At 39.2% G+C, this 14,845-nt stretch overlaps 1 protein-coding gene across 2 annotated transcripts in view; it reads right to left on the bottom strand.

The window, feature by feature from the left end:
* The window catches only part of stxbp5l (syntaxin binding protein 5L), a 135,705-nt gene that overhangs the window by 118,925 nt on the left and 1,935 nt on the right, over window positions 1-14,845 (bottom strand). The gene's annotated exons all lie outside the window — the stretch shown is intronic.

The raw sequence follows: 14,845 nt of genomic DNA, 5'->3' as shown, positions 1-14,845 counted from the left end.
CCTTCTCTGTGTCTGTTGTGTCGTCTTCTCCCCTCCACACATACACAATCTTTATGCACACAAGCCTGTTCAATCAGATAACCGAACACAGCCATCCACACCCCCAAAGGCTAATACCACCTCATGTCACCCACCATCCTCTCTCTTTCCACACAGCATTCAGCTGCAGAGCTGGTCTAGACCCCTGGCTCTATAAATAGCAAGAAGCACCCATGTCTACCACTGCCAGCAAATGATGTATTGAGCAGCTATACCTCCAAACACAGATCAAAACAGTGACTGGTTTCATTGATCAACACAGTGAAATATGACTTATATTTATGAGATTACAGACCACGGACCTTTTCACATTCGCCTATGCCATTTCATATTGAGATTCAGCAATTTCACAGGGTGACAATCAGACTATGGTTAAGATTGTGCGACCGTAACCCCGCTAGCCTATACGCTTACATTATTACAAACCACTGAGGCACCAAGTCTTCACGTAGTGCTATCATCAAAACAAATTGCACTTTGTCAGACATCTGACAACAGACAACTGAAAAAAATGCATAAGCAGGGGAACCTTTTCACTTTTCTTTAACCAACATCGATAGATAATGGCAAATTAAATGGCCACAGTTTGGGAGGAGCTACAGAGAAAGGGAGCAACAAAGCCCACAGAGGTGAAAAAAGACAGTACAGTGGATCTGATGCATTACCCTGCGAGCGAGCAAGACAGTGTCGAGTTTCGCTTGCCACTCTCTCTCTCGCATACCTTGATTGACGACAGTACATTTATAGCCATGTTAAAACTAAACAAAACTGTCACCACAAATAAAGCAATAATTATTTACATTTTACATTCAAAGTATTCACAATATTCACTTAAAAATCAGCCGTGTAGGATGATTGTTGACCAGGTAGCAAGATTGAGATGTCACTGATTCACTGCTGTGGCCCCTTCAATATGACACATGGCAACATCACAGCAGGAGCTCAGTAGATAGTGGGACACATGAGTAATGTACTGAGCGGCCTGGCCTTGATAGTTCCTGGGTACATTTATCTACACATTGTTGTGTAGATAAGTGTAGATGAATGTATGTATCTCAGAGTCACAAGAAAAGTGCCGTGCGCAAAGATCAAGAATACATGGAGGAAAGGATGAAGAGACCACTTGTGATGTGCAGTTTGAAGCATGAGCAATAAGTGGTAAATAATGCATAGTGAGAATAGTATATGCGTGGACAGCAGAGGGAAGCAAAAGAAAATGGAAACGATGAAGAGAAACGCACTGTATATGGAAAAACACAAGCATAATATTAATAGCATAATTGTATACTTTTCTTGTGAAAACAGAAAGTGCAATTTCATTTTCGGTGTGTGATGACACCAAAAATTGTCTCTTGTATACTAAAAATGTACCATTTTCTTCATATTAAGTCTGACAGCTGATGAGGACATAGTAATTTATGGTTAGATATTATGTGATGTGTTTGTGTTTGTGTATGTCATATACTACCTATACTACCAAATTTCAGAATAAATTTGTCCCAAATTTGGTAAAAGCTGGGTTTTGTTGACGTTGGACTCTATTTACATTATGTCAGACAGCCGTTAAATTTTGGTTGTAATGAAAACTGGAAATTAATACAGGAAATAAACGGAAATGAAGCGCCTCGGTTTCTCTACTGTCTCTGATTTTGGTTACTTTGGTAACCTCTTGGTTATAAGCTAACTTAGCCGAGCGCTTTGCTCTTACCAAACATGGCTAACTTCACTGACCGGTCAATTTTTGTGGCAAAGAAGTTTAAAAACACCTCTAACCCTCAATAGAGGGATTTCTTTTTCCACGGTGTCAGCAGAGGTTAAAACACTTTTCTCAAATTAAGGGGCAGTTGTCGGGCAGATGCAGATGACGATGACAACGTTAAAACAGAGTCATGCAGCGGGATCATCGCGCCAGCTGCAATGACTTAGCCTAATTGTGGAGGTCGTAGGTGTGCACGCAGGTTTGCGGATCGAGAAATGTACAGCGCAATTGCTTTCTGATAACAACAACCAAAGATTCTCTATACAGAAGATACCGCATTACAGGCAGCACCATAGGGCATGAGGGGTCACTGAATGGTTTGATGAGTATGAAAAGGATGTGAATCATATCCTATGACCTTCAGAGTCACCAGATCTCAACCCAGTAGAACAACTATGAGAGACAGCGTGCTTCAAAACACCAAATGAAGGAGTATCATTTGGAAGAATGGTGTTCATTCCTCCACTGGACTCCAGAGACTTGTGGTGGCCCAACATCTTACTAAGACAATTTAGTTGATGTTTCCTTTAATTGTATTTGATTTAATATGTACAGTTTCTCTTTGCATTGTGTTATGTGTTCCCTGTGTGCATACAAATTCTGCCTCTGCATCACCCAGGTGGTAAGCACCTGTTCCCTGAGGCTAAACGTCAGGATGAGAGACAGTAGTGCAGAGAAAAGTAGAGCATTCCCGTCACATTCATCCATTCCAATTTACTTTACAGTCTCGGAGCACCCATCAAACAAACAGAGATACACGTGGCTTCCCCGACCAGTGTTTGAAGGAAGATATTTTGAGGTTGCTCTAAAATTCCTTTGATCTTGTCGGGAGCAGCCCAAAACAAAAAAAGAGGCATATCTGAACGGGGGCAGGAGAGAAGATGTTAAGGGGAGGAGTGGGAAAGGAGATCAGGGGTTTCTGAATGTGTGAAATGAGTTGGAAACACGCAGTGGTTACACAACACATCACAATCTCATTTATTTCTTATCAGACACTATCTTGCCTTTTAAGAGTTCATTGTTTATTGTCTAGCTGCCCATCAGGTCTACCTAAGGACAAGGGTGATTTTTTTTTTGTCCCATGAAAGACAAAATGCAACTTCAGGATACAGTCAATCTAATATGTATACAATATTCAAATCTGCCAGAGTGAAAAAAGGAATGACTTCCACAACTGGCGTAGAAACACTACAGTCATTTAGTTGTGGGTTTCATCTGTTAAACATATTTCAGTGACTGTCTCTTAACATGTAGCAGGTTCATTGCGGAACCTGTTATAAGTTTAAATATAGTAATTGAAATTAAATTTGAAGAATGATGTAACAACCCACATTGTGTCAAACTGCAGTTTTTAACCTGATTTTGCCAAGTTTTCAAATGGATCCAAAAATGTTCTTTTCACAAAATGTCAAAAACTATAATGCTTTCTGGTAGGTTTGCATAGCATAACATAGCAGGTGTGGGTTAAATGGTAGATTCCAATTTATTTAAATTTGCATTTATTGATTTTTGGCCACATGGAAGAAGCACAACAGGCTTAAAACAGAATACTGACATATTATCAGCATATAAATTGATACAGCAAAAGTGTTATTATCAGAGTTGTTTTGCTGAAAATTGCTGCTGCTGATGAGAGGGACAGTGAGCGAGAACAAAAACATCAAAGATGCAATAAATAAAATGAAAACAACCTCAGTGACTACACACACACTTCATGGAACTGAGGGGAACTGCAGAGTCAGCTGAATTTGAAAGTGAAAGTGGCTTATACAGGGTACATTACACAGCCATATTACAAAAGATTGGACATAACAGGTGCACACCAAGCATTGACAATACGTTCAGCAGCACCTTTCACACATGTAGTGGAAAGCTCCAAATATATAATGCTCAAGATAGAGAGAATCCATTGTCTAATGTTGAGAGAATGAGGAGTACTGGTGCGAGTAGAAACCATCTTCTTAGCAACGGTTGCGCCAGCTAACAGGATCCTTCTCTAATGCATTAAAAAGAAGAACAGATATTGTTATGGGCTCTGTTACGGTTAAGAGCTACTTTGTTCCAGAAGCGAGACAGGCAGTTTTGCATCATGTGACAAATGGTGCCAGGGGCCTTCAAAGGGCAAACGCTCCACAAGGGGTCCTGAAGTTTACACATCAGATATAACTTAGGAGGTGTAAAATAGTTTCTGTGAAACTACTTAAAACAAAACAACAGGTCCAGATTACGAGAGGCAGACTGAGAAAACTGAGAAAAACAATTGAAATGTGCAACAGCCATTGTCATTACCAAGATCATTCAAGAAATTCAAAGACTGATTATAGAATAATGGAGAGAAGTTGTGCAACTTGCAAGATACATTACCGTGTGATTCACATATGTGCCACAACTGAATAGAAATAGATAAGGGATAAGAAATAAGAAATAATGGGACCACAATGACACGTTTTGTGAAAAATTCTCACGCAAATGAAGTGATGAGATATACATTACCTGTTTGTTTAAAAACATGCTAAGTAGTTAAAATGGTGAGAACCACTATGTCAGAAGGTGCAAATAATAATATAATAAGCATATAATAGGTAAACTCATCAACAGAAAGAACGAAAAACACCCACAGAGTTTCACTGACAGGTGGTCTGAACCACCACAGGAATGATGGCTTGGCACTAAAATTCGAGAGCGAAAGCAAATTTATAAGTAGGCAGGCATGACTATGATCAGCTTTTGATATTATAAACTGTCCTATTGCAGAGTTGTTATCCATGAATAAAGTGATTCAAGATTTCCATGGCGTGATTCTTTTTGCTGCATGGCACATGAATGCACTCACACACACACACACACACATAGAACAGAACAGCACACAAATGCACACAGGGTGAGAAAGCTGTGAGAGCTTGGAAGTATGAAAACAAATGAAATGAATGAGCCTGGATAAGCTTCCCCCCCTGCTGAGTGTAGAGGGGTCATTTGTACGAGAGCGGCAGACTACACAATGTTATGTGTGTGGCCAGAGTATGTTTGTAAGCTTGCTGTGTCCGTGTGCATTTATATTACATCTAAAGTACTGTATGATTATTTTTGTAAGGGGTGATGAGTATGTATTCATAACCACACAAATGCTCCTGGACAGATAGTTGCAGCATTGACACAAAGCCCTTAAGGAAGAAATGTGATGGATGTTGAAAGCCTGGGCTTGTCAGCTATATATACATCATTTCTATTATATAACTGTAAAATAATCTTCACTGTTTGTGTGTGTGTGTGGAGGAGGTGATTGTTGTGATTGTAAGTTGAGGCTTCATGTCGTGCTTTCATGCAGCCATAGAGTCAGAAACCAGCCATGTGTGGATGTACTGTATATGTGGTTTAACCTTTTAACAACAGCAGCAGGCATGTCAGTGAATCAGTCATGGCATCAGCACTACGCCGTAGGCATGATGGAAAAGGTAGAAGTGAACCAACTAGTCACATGTTGCTACCCACAACACTGTAATGTAACATGTCACTCCGCCCCATCGTGATGACTGAGAGGAACCCACATTCGCACATGGCTGGTTTAAAAAAGAAAACAAATGAGCATGTTTCGTAAAAATGTAATTTCTATCATGGCTTGAATAGCTGCCTGAAATCATTTGAAACTGGTGTCATCCGTTTTGAGGCTGCAAGCTAATGTAGTTAGCCTGCATCCATCTGTCATGGCCCTGCCAGATGTTAAACTGAATCCACTCATGAGTTAAAAATGCATTTTCCTTGTCATTTAAGTAAAACTACATTACAGAGTGAAGAAGATGAACACAAGGTGTTGATTGTAATATTTGTAATAATGCAATATTTTGATTAAAGTAGATATTTGTTCTGCCATCTGCAGCAACATTAGCATTAATTGCTGTTTATTTATCAGTCTTTCTATGGGCTTCAGCCATTGTTGCACTTACAAGATAAGAAGTTTTAATGCAATCTCTGAGCAGAGCTTCTTCAGGGTAGACTGGATGCTACAGTGACTCAGTATCCAAAAGTGACGAGACAGGCCGACTGGGCCAGGGCTAGCTGGTTAGCATGCTAACTTCAGTAGGAGAAAGGAAGTGATAGAAATAGAGGAAAAAAGAGTAATGGAATGAAGTTTGATGCTGAACTCGCAATATTTCTTCCAGACTGGTGAGTAAATAGCTGTTAATGCTAACATTGCCTATGTAGCAATAGCAAAACTTACAAATAGCTCCTTTAAGATAACAGTCTCACCAAATGTGCTGTAATGGATTTTCAATCGTAATCATTCTAGAGGGGATTTTTAGCTTTCACTAAAAAATTATGACCTTTCTCCTGATTTTTATTGTCTGAAACAATTGAAACTATATTTAAAATGTTACAAATGTTAATGAGCTCCACAGAGGAAGCATGCTCGACTCATATTGTATGAGTCAGAATGTATTTATGAAAAATTAGATGAATCACATTTATTGGCTGTACATTATACTGTAGCAGCTATTTACTACCAATCACCGGTGTGTTCTCCACATATAGATAACATTTTAATATTATATGTTGATCATTATACTAAAATGCACTAATGATTACAGATGAGCAAAATATAATGTTGAAGCACAAGACATCAGTTCCTTCTTGAATTTACTGTTCCTTACACATTGAATACATTGTTGGCTGTTACAAGGCATCTACTTTTTCATTGAATTTCAAAAAGAAAGAATGTCATAAAGGAACCTTGAATCCTATAACGAGTTAAGCTTCTCTTGAGATAGATCGATACATTTAAAGAAAAGAAACTCAACTCCAGTTCGTACACACACCGTTAAGATACTTTAGGAGAGACATCAAGTAGATGAGGTTTGTCAAGTGCTTGAGCTCTTAAGAAAGGAAGGATCCACTAACCACCCAGAGAGGCAGGGAAGGAACCCCAGTGTTGGTTTAAAGCTTTGCAGCACTGCAGTTCCAAGTAGATTGTTTTCCATAATTAGGTTTCATTTCAGCAGTCTTAGTCATGCAGTAAAACATTGTGTTTGTATCGTTTTTTTGCTCATATTTTCTCCCACAGTAAGTGCACAGAAAGGGCAATACATTTATGAAATTGTGCATTACTGGAATAGACATTTCCCTACAAGAAGCCACATGATGGACAAAAGTTAAAGGAACAACAGCAGATGGTAGGAAACTGTTTCTCAGCTGTGCATTTTGCTCATGAAGACATTTTGGAATACATATCTGTCATTTTTAAGTTATCACTTCCTTCTATATATATATATATATATATATATATATATATATATATATATACTCAGTACAAAATTGATCTTGTGGGTCAACAGTGGATTTAAGATGATTGCCTTCCATCTGCCACCATTTCCCTTCTCCCCAGACTTAAACACTGATGTAGCCATGGAAACATGAGCCATTATGATATGAAAAGAAACAAAAAAAAAAAGAGTTACAGATGTGATCTTTCAGGAAAAGGTGAGGCCCTAAACGATTACCCTGAGGTTTAACAGCCCTGGTAATGATAATAAAATCTTTCCCCATAAGAAAACCAAGTTTGGTGGTGGTTGTAAAAAATACAACGGAAAGAAAAAATAATTTTCTTCTCAATAGGAGTCACACATCACACAAGAGCAATTGATGTGGTGGTTGATCAAATACTGCGAAATGAAAACAGACTTCATCAGAGTGAAGTGATGGAAAATCGAATGAAATGAAGGGCTTGAAAAGCTCACTCGATTATATTTGCACAGTAAGAGGTTAGGCAGACATTGCTGTCACCTACAGACTGAATGGACAAAGCATTATGAAAGCCCACACAAAATCAAACAGAGGCTGTTTCCTTTGGTGTGATACAATAGTTCATGTTCTCATACACAGGGTGGACACTGAATACTGAGTACACACACACAGGTCTTCTTTAAAATCCTGCCTCACTTGTATACAGTTTACTGAACATCTCTCCTCTAATATTGCTTTTTCCCCTTCCTCTCTTCTCAGCCTGACATCAACTCCTCCTTAATTGATCGCACACTGTGGCTTCTGACAGGCAGCCGACACATGGTAATGTGAGACTAGCTGGAAGGCAACCCACTGAGTCATAGCATCCATGGTGAACTCATGGGGTCGCTACAGAGTGAGTGAGGTGATGTCATCTTTACAAGCCCACATATCATTCTGTCAAAGGAGAAGAACCAGAGGGACCTGACCTCTGAACTGCATCCATGAGTTTAGTAAAAAAGTTTTTTCTTCAACTTTTGAATTATTACTCTAAAACAATTTTGCTGATAGTTATACTATATATGCGTACATTGGGGCCTAATGTTGACAATTTCAGCATTTACTCTATTTTCTGAAACTGAGGAGCAAATGTAAAATTAACAAATCAATCAATCAATATATTATTTAGAGTACTGTATGTAGGAGTATTATTAGTCTTATTAAAAACTTTAACGAGAATAGGAGTCTGCTTGCAGATCTGTGTGGCTTTACTTAGGCAAAGCGGTGCTTTTAGCTAAATGCTAACATCAGCATGATAACATGCTCAAAACAACAACAATGCTGATGTAGCAGGTAGAAAGTTTACTCATGCTCACCATCTTAGCATACTAACATTTGCTGATTAGCACTAAACACAAAGTACAGCTCAGGATGATGAGAACACAATCTTGCAAGTAGGGCCTACGTGGTCATAAACCAAAGTATAAGACAAGCAGAAATCTTGACCTGAACTATAACAAAAATAGAGGGATCACCTTGAATATCTTTACAAAATTCTAGGGCAATCTATCTAAAAGTTGTTGAGATATTTAAGTCTGGACCAAACTTGTGGACCAACCAACCCACATGACCATGGCTGAAAGTCCTCAAGAACAACCCTCCATTAGATTGTTATGGAGTGTTATACACCCATACAACAGGCATTAAATTGACAGAATCTAAAATGTTGAATCTTACATTGAATTAGTAGTGTGCCCATTAGTGTTCCTGAATGGCTTGCTTCAAAATATGGCACAAAGCAACTATTCTATCTACAATCTAAAATTAGTCATATCTGATTCACCTAATGAACACAGAAAGGATGTTTTTTTCTAAGGAAATCTAATTTGAAATGTGATTATGCTGGTGTTATGGGTAATCATACATCCCCTTTTGAGATTAATCATTTATCAATGGAGATTAGAAATGTGAATGGGGTCAAGATGTCTCAGCAGTGCACCTTTTAACAAGCTCCAGATCCAAAAATATTAAAAACACTTAAAAACCTCATTGAGTTCAGACATGAATTTTCAACAGCAGAGATCTGAGACCAGTAAAAGAACATTGTTCATCCCGCTTTCTCTTCTAACACAACTTATGTTTATGTCATATGTATAATGATTGTTCTCTCTGAGAAGCAAATGTGCTATCAAAAAAAAAAAGCACTGCAAAAACTGTTCTGTGGGGATGTTTGGTCATAAAATGTAAAGAACATTTCATCCCAAAACATCATGCATGCATGGAAAATATTATGTTCAGTTGCCTGTAACTTAGCTTTTAAAAAAATAACATGTGAGTACAAGTGTGAGTGCCTTTGCAACTTACGTACTTTTTTAAGGTTTGGTGTGGCCATGTGGCTTTGCCGATGTAACAACTGATTTGACCAGGTTGATGGGGTAAAAAAAGTGGCACATGGAATATAAATGAAGACAGTTGAGGGTAAGGCTTCACAGAATGCAAATGACAGTCATAATAACAGACACTGGCAATGATTAGCATTAAACATGCGACTGTTAATGATTTTGTGACTGTAAAAAAAGTAACGATTATTTTCAGATGTACAGCATTTTTACAATTCAACTCAATAGTCCTACTACTTCTGTGAAGCCTATAGGTTTGTATTTTCGATGAACTTGTGTTGGAAAAGTGAATATTTGATTGAGGCTTCATTTTGACTTTTTTAACCATGCAATAACTAACTTTTTGGCCACATTGGGGCAGAGGACACAACCTAGGAACACAACATTGACATGTCTGTGATAAAAAAATGTTGTGAGTGAGGAGTTCAGTATCAGGCAGAAATATCTATTGTGAGCTTGACATGCCCTGGAGAAAATGATGAGCAGTAAGAAGACAGCAAGTGAACCAGGGTAGTGCCACACCAATTTTCTGACAGGGAGTATATATTTCTAAGGTACAACATGGTTGCAACACGTTTCCGTACCTTACCCCCAAATAAGGCTAAGCTATATTCTAAACCTATACGTGTGAAGACTCTATTGGTCACTCAAACCTGACCATTGACACATAGTCTTACCTAATTAATATTACACGTCGTATCCTTTCCCTATTTAGCTCAACCTTGACTAGAACTGGATTTGGATTTTTAAGTTTGCTTTTCTCTACATCCTTATATATAAGACCTTTGTTACCCTAGCAACAGAAGATAAACGCATCTCCAGATGTGCATTATCAGTCATAATAAAGACTAAACGGTAAACCATTGTAAACACCGTGAAGGTCTTTATGAGCTGAACTCTTGGAATGTGAGGCCTACAAACTAAGAAGAAAACTCCTTCACAATGTTATCACCTTTTAGATTGAAATGACAAACTGCTATGTTTTTTCTGTCCGCCATTTGGTGCTGGCATGCTGCTTCCAAAAATTGTGCCAAAAGGGTGTGAACCAAAACAGTAAAGTTGCAGGCTGAAAATCAAAGCAATGAGCTGAAAGATGCAAAAAAAAAAAACTGCATAAAGCTGCATAAAAGTGCAGGGATTGGACATAATCATCTCTGGATTCATCAATACAAGCAACCCCCTTTACATACAATTATGTTAATGCATTGTTAATCATAAATATCAAATGATTTAAAATGATAAACATATGAGTATTTATTTTGAAATTGTCACAAACAGGATGATTCTCTTGGCTTTTTTGAGGACTTTGACTGATTACAGCATCTTCAGCAGCTCTTCTGAATATACTCCCCATTTTCCTCTCTATTTTCTATTCTGTTAATCATTTGTTAAACTGAAAGAACTGAAAAGCCCAAAAGAAAACTGCTCTTCAGATCCTTGAAACTTTCAGTGAAACTGAACAGAAATGATAAGCCCTTATTGTCTCGTCCCTGTACGACTGAGGCATGGTTTCAACCAGTTACTGACTAAGATCTTTGGGTTCATGCAGAGTGTATAGAAAGGCGATACTCTTTACAGAAGTGCTCCACTAGTTAGACATCTGGAATTATTGCAGAACAACTAAGCAAAGTTAGTTTTCGTGTTCCTGGATTAAAGCTGAGGTGATGAGTCCTGGAGGTATCCATTTGAGAGGAAAGCATGAAGGGAGGCACCTGGCCTTCAACAATGTTTACATACGGTAATGCCACTACAATGAGGCTCCTCTGTTATGAGACATGTCGAGCAAAAACTCCACGTTATTACACCACCAGCAGCAGCAGCAGCTTGTGACACTCACACTTGACAGAACAGATCCATGATTCAAACTGTTTACACCAAATCCTGATCCTGTCATCGGCATGTTGCACCAGAGATCAAGATTCGTTGAATTGTAGAATGTTTTTCTACAGCTCGGTCATCCACGTCTAGTGACTAGCTTTCTCTTCTTGCTCAATATGGCCTTGGTTGATATGCCCACTCATTTCAAGGCTTGACAAGTTTTCAGAGATAGCCTTATGCTTTTGTTGTGTTATCATCTGAATATTTGTGGCCTTCCTATCAGCTTGAACAAGTCTGATCATTTCCTCTGACCTCTTTCACTGTCAGTTTGTCTATTCTTTGCAATCTCCAAACACTGTATGTAACCACACATCTCGCCCCTTTGATCCTATGTCCAGGTTTTATGCACTGAAATAGCAGCCACGTACCCATAACAAACGGTACTGTTTGAAATAAAGTGTGGATGCTTTCACAAACAATGCCATGAATAGTTAGTAAAATCAATTAACCTCATACAAAGTGCAGTAACCAGAAAAAAACCTAAATAAATCCAATATTTGCCTTTAAAACAGCACCAATTCTCCTTGTTCTCCTTGGTACACTTGCACATGGTTTTTCAAGGTACTTGGCAGGTAGGTTGCTTCAAGCATCGTGGAGAAGTTGCCACAGTTCTTCTGTGGAATTTAGTCTTTCTCAGTGTCTTCTGTCTCTTTATGTAATCCCAGCCTGACTCCCTGATGTTGAGATCAGGGCTCTATGTGGTCCAGACCATCTCTCACAGGACTTCTTGTTCATGTCGTCACTGAAGTTACAGACAGGTGACAAATTAAAGAAAAAAAAACTGAAAAATGAGTGGGGAAACAAGATGATGATGCCCTAATGCACAGGACACAAGGGGTCACTGAATGGTTTGATGAGTATGAAAATGATGTGAGTCATATGCTTTGGCCTTTGCAGTCACCAGATCTGAACCCAGTAGAACAACTATGGGAGATCTTGGGTCGACGTGTTAGACAGAACTCTCCTCAACCACCATCATCAAAACACTAAATAAAAGAATATCTTTTGGAAGAATGGTGTTCATATCCCTCTAGTGGAGTACAGAGACTTGTAGGGGAGGACCATTGAAGCTGTTCTGGAAGCACGTCGTGGTGACACAACTATACTAAGACACTTTATGTGTGTTTGGTGGTCATTGTCATACTGCATAATGACTCCTTGCTGATGGTATTGTATGATGGATGAATCTAAACATACACAATGCCTAAAATGCCTTTTGCACAGTACTGTAGTTCAAAAGCTTGTGTGAAGTAATGGAGAGGGCATTCTCCCATTTCCTCCCACTGTGTGCTGCATTGTAGTTTTAGCCAGAGGGAGAGTGCTGTTTCTTTAATTTTGATCAAATATCCATGTTCTACCCTTGTGCGACATGAATGTTTGAAGAGTTTTGTCTGTTCCTCTGGCTTTCAGCTTGAAAAAAATACACTTACACACTTATTTTAAGCAAACTCAACTCAGTATGGTCTGTTATAATGAAATATTTGTGGGTGAATTTGTGGAATTTAAAAGAAAAATGCTGTTTGTAGTGCATAAGACTGAAGTCTAAGTTGTGCATTGAGAAAAAGTAAGTCAGTAAATATAAAGCCTGTTTCTCAACCATCATTTAGGCTTCTGCTGTCCCACTGTCCTCCTCTTTACTTCCATTACATCATAACACCAATCTAACACTAACATGGTCAGGAGTGCACTGATGGAGGGATGGAGTGTATCAATATATGGTCTGCATGCTTTGCTTTCACACAGATTAATACACATCTATGTTTAATTTCAACGGTTGCTGGCCATTCTCATAAATGCCTTCTTAGTGTATCATTCAGAACAGTTAATTCAATTGACATCCAACAAATGCAATTCAATCCAATCCCTCTCCCTCCTCCTCTACGTCTCCATGACTTTTTCTCTCTAACACAAAATGAACCTATTATGGTGTAAACAGAAATGAGCCCATAGATCCAATGAGACTCTCGGCCACCTGGGTTCCTTCCCCCTTTTTACTCCCTCAGTCTGAGGGAGAGCTCACCATCTTCACTCAGCTACTGTGTTCTACGGCACCTTGCTATGAACTATAAACACAAAAAACACTATATGAGTTGTTGCATCTTCCCACACTGCACAGTGAGGACAGAAGTCATGACTAACTTTGAAAAGTTATCCAGGATGCCAAACACTCCCACACATACTGCACCAGCTCACAGATTTATGTCCCCATTAGAAGGTGCAGATCATACCTAAAAATATTTGGGACAATGAATGGAAATGGATGATGACTGCCAGGAATCCTCTTTGTTTATTTTAATATAGAGTTACACAAAATTCAATTGCAACCTGGATGGGAACAAACCAATTTTTGCTGTGTACAGCACACTCATACTTTGTAGCACGGTGAATGAGGAAAAAGGTCAGGGGAGACAGATTTTTATTCATTATGTGGTTCTTATAAGGTCTCTTCTTGTGCACGTCTAAATCCCACATTCTGCCCGGCATAACATAAGAGAGCAGTATTCTCATTAAAAGGTTAGAGAGACAATAACAAGCAATTCTCCTTTTGCACACTCATGCTTCCATCCATCAACATCTTCACTTTGTTCAACTTTTACTTTCAGATAGGTTTTCAAAGTTTTCAGCATGTTTTTAAAGCTCTATCTGAGGGGAATGTTGTTGTCAAGTGTGTGGTTTACAGGGAGATTACGACCTGAGACCTGTAGCAAAGAATAATTGGTAGTGACTAAAATGTGAAAATATAATGGACCAGTCAAACTTATAACATCTCCATCACACCTTGAACCCTGTCTCCACTAGGAAAATGAGTTGACAGATGTAATTGCAGCTTTACTGACATTCCTCCCTCTCCTTCTGTTGGCTTTTTCTCACTTTCTTTCACACACACAAACAAACATACGTACACACACACACACACACACACACACACACACACACACACACACACACACACACACACACACACATACAGACATACAACCTGCACCTGCATGAGCTCAAATAAAAAACACGGAAGAAATGTGATGGTGGGGTGGAGAGCGTATTTGTACATTCATGGCTTTTTCATGAGAGGTTCAGTCAATTCAGCGTCTTTATAAAGAGCCGTGCATTAAGCCACTCACTGAGGAGGAGCAGCTTCCTGCATGGGACCAGGCAATCACGCTGTTCTTTTCCAGCACTTTCTCCTCCCTGCCTGCCTGACTGCCTGCCGAGGGTGCTCTGCAGCATCCTTTTCAGCTTGTGCATCAACCTCCTTCCTTACTCTCCTCCTCCCCCAGCTTCTCTATACAGAAATAAAAAATTTTAAAAAACACCAGCTCCCACCACCCCCCCGCACCAGTGTCACTCTGCCCAATAATAATATAGCTCCGCAAACAACCTGGTTTCTCTTGGGTGCTCAATGAATTATGCACAGCCATATCCAAAATGATGTAGCCCTGTTTCTTTACGGGTGAGGTATAATCGCTGCAGTCAGCTCCAAAATGCATCCAGAAAAGGGCTGCAATGGGCGGCAGAAGCTGCTATAAATACCCCCACCACCCCCCACCCCCCTCCA

Source organism: Seriola lalandi, unplaced genomic scaffold (assembly GCF_002814215.2).
Source record: "Seriola lalandi dorsalis isolate HSWRI2012SDOR001 ecotype SW California unplaced genomic scaffold, Sedor1 jcf7180002054758, whole genome shotgun sequence".
In the NCBI taxonomy this organism is placed as follows: Eukaryota; Metazoa; Chordata; class Actinopteri; order Carangiformes; family Carangidae; genus Seriola; species Seriola lalandi.
This window is presented reverse-complemented; position numbering and strand designations above follow the sequence as displayed.